This window comes from Girardinichthys multiradiatus, chromosome 9 (assembly GCF_021462225.1).
Source record: "Girardinichthys multiradiatus isolate DD_20200921_A chromosome 9, DD_fGirMul_XY1, whole genome shotgun sequence".
Lineage (NCBI taxonomy): Eukaryota > Metazoa > Chordata > Actinopteri > Cyprinodontiformes > Goodeidae > Girardinichthys > Girardinichthys multiradiatus.
In genome coordinates, this window is record NC_061802.1 from 13870842 (window position 1) to 13874235 (window position 3394).

Below are 3394 nucleotides of genomic sequence, written 5' to 3' on the forward strand. Positions count from 1 at the left end.
ACTCCTGGTAAATTGACTCCCACTCCCATCCCGCTCCCATTCAGAACGACTCCCACCCCTGTGCCACTCCCATTTTTGTTTTCTTCATTTAGTCTTTTGGCAATTTCTTTCTTTGAAGGACCAGTTAGGTCCCTGTTTTTAGCTGTAGAAAAGGCCAGTTAAAGTAAAAAGAATAATAATGAAGAAATAATAAAATATCAAACAAGGAAACAGACCATGTCTATCTTAGTTGAAAAAACAAAATGTACCTAGTTGTATTTTACTTATTTATTAAGTGATTGTTTCCTTTGAACAATGACATTACTTTGTTTCAAGTTGCTGAAACGAAAGAAAAATGCACATAGTAAGATAAGTGTACTTGTTGAACAAAAGGCCAAAAAGGCATTACCTTCATAATTTAGAAACTGTACCTCAATGGTTCACAGCCCTGGTCCTCAGGGACCCCTTCCCTGCAGGTTTTAGATGTGTGTCTGCTCCAGAACACCTGATTTAAATTCTGACATGACCTCCTATACAGGCATCAAGAATGGAAGGTCAAACTGGACAAATTTAATACAATAAAATCATCATTAAATAAATGAATGTTGTGAATGTCCCATAAGTGAAATAAATGTAACATGAAAGAAATGTAACATTAAATGTGCCATTTAATTAAAGGTACCATTTATGTATTTAATACATCATTAGAAACAATAAATGTACCATTATATCATGAAATGGAATATTATGCAATTAAATGTGCCAGTGAATAATTAAGTATAATTTTAAAGACGACATGACGTAATTAGTGCTACACTTAATATTTAATGATGTATTAAATAAATTGTACATTTAATGGTAAATTCAATTTTTTTCTATTTCACAACATATTTATTTAATATCTTCCCTTGATGAAGCCTTTCAACGAGGTCCACGAGTGGACATTGGGGTATTGTTTTCTCTTTTGTGTCCCCACGCAATAGTCTTTGCGTTATTTCGCAATACTTTGTGGGATAGTTTCCAAACCAGATAACTGCAAAACTGAAACAAACACTACACCCGTTTTGAGATTTATTGAGTTTTATTTTGAAATCAGCCTTAAATAAAATTATCTTCAAATCAGACTAAAAGACAGTTTTTATCCACAAGCTGTCAAACAAACTACTGAACTCTGGACAATAATACTGCACAAAACCACATCTGTGACACTTTGTTTGCTTATTACTGGTGCATGATGTGTACTTTTTTTTGCACGCCATTAGTGTTTTTGTTTTTATCGTGATTTGAACGGTTCTTCTTATCCTAAGCATTTAATCGCATTGTTTACTGCGTGTTAACCTGCATATGACAAATAAACCATATCAATGACATATCAGTGCTGTTTGTTTTATGAGCAGTTTGTCATCTGTGCTGCTGTTCCTAAATGCTGAACGCAAAAGTATTGCGTGGGGACGCAAAAGTAATAAATTTCCCCATGTCCCCTCACGGGTTTCCGTACCTTACCTCTTAAATCTTTGTTGGTCATATGAGACTTGACACATGATGGTACTTTTGGTTTGATGAATGAAGAGATGCAGAGCTGATTTAATCCAGAATTTGCCTAACAAGTGTCCCTTAATCACTGGTGAACTTGATTACGACTAAACACGTTTTACAAGCAGCATACTGTGTGTTAACGACGCTACATTAAACTCTCCTGAAGTTTGGTAATATTTGCGACTTTCCTGTCAGCTCTATGAGTTTAATAGATAAGTCCTTACTTCTGACTTTACGTTACAAATCCAATTTTACCGCGTCCAGTTCTCCACCTGCGTTTGCTCCCTCCATTCTGAATGCAGGTGGAAAACATCGATCATTGGCTTGTGGGTCGTGTAGTTCGTTTGACTCACATTATAGTATAGGCTTCTTGGAAAAAAACTACACAATGGCGGCGTCGATTCAAGTTTTTTTTCTTAAAGTTTATAACAAAGTCTCAGTTTTACATTTCCAAAGACAATTGATCCTAGTTTATTTTCCCTCCTATTGGTTAGCTCCCGCTCCCGTCTGCTCCCGTTCATTTTTTATCCTGTACCGTCCCAATCACGTGATCTTTACTGATGCTGTCTCCCGTCCCGCAGGATTCCCGTGGGACTCCCAAAAAAATGTCAGCCTCTAGTCTACAGTCCTTGACACAGCTGTCACAGGTTTGAATTCTGGCCTGTTGACTTTTGCTGCATTTCCTCCCCTGTCTCTCCACCCTATTTCCTGTTGGGCACCTTACAAAATAAAGGCCACTAGTGCCACAAAATTATAAAATTGCTGTTGCTGGCAGTGGTGGATCTATCAACAAATTGGACCTCATAGTTTAAGACTAGGATGTCATTAAAGTTCATGCACGTGTAAAAGTAGGCCGACAAGTACTTTTGGCAATACAGTGTATGTGGATGATACCTGAGTCAAAATCTAAGCCAAAGAAATGGACGCCTTTATTCAACACATCAACTCTGCAGCCTACATCAAATTCATAAGGGAGGATTCCAAAGACAACAATCTACCTTACTTAGACTGTCTGGTTTACATTGAGAAAGATGGAAGCCTTACTACTAAAGTCTAGAAAACCCACATAAACATACCAGTACCTTCTTTTTAGACCTCAGTGCTCACTAGAACATAGTAATGTTCGAGAAATGGAATAGTCAGTCATCAGAACTTTGCATCATCGAGCTTAACAGATCATCACAAGGATAAAAGGAAAGGATAAGGAACACAAACACATCAATAAAGCACTTTAAACAAATTGTTCCCCTAACTGGGCCTATGTTAAGGCATTCAGGATTTCAAGAAAACACTCAACTCAGCACAATGTAGGAGAGAAAACGAGGAGCTGGAAGAAGATTGTCATTCCACATTTGATTGGAGTATTCACAAACCTAAGAAGGATATTTTCCTACCAACACTCTTAGATGTAGACTGGTTAACCCCAAGGGTAAAACACCTGATCACCAGCTCAGTGGTGTGGTATATACAGTCTAGTGCAGCAGGGAATATTTAGGGCTTTACATTGCACTGTTCTGACTTGTCCCCCCAGGCTGTATTAAAGCCTCGTCTCGTCTCGTCTTGTCGTCTTCCGCTTATCCGGGACCGGGTCGAGGGGCCAGCCGACTCAGCAGAGACGCCCAGACGTCCCTCTCTCCAGACACCTCCTCCAGCTCCTCCAGGGGGAGCCCAAGGCGTTCCCAGGCCAGCCGAGAGACATAATCCCTCCAGCGTGTCCTGGGCCGTCCCCTGGGACTCCTCCCGGTGGGACGTGCCTGGAACACCTCCCGAGGAAGGCGTCCAGGAGGCATCCGGTATAGATGCCCGAGCCACCTCGACTGGCTCCTCTCGATGTGGAGAAGCAGCGGCTCTACTCCGAGCCCCTCCCGGATGGCCGAGC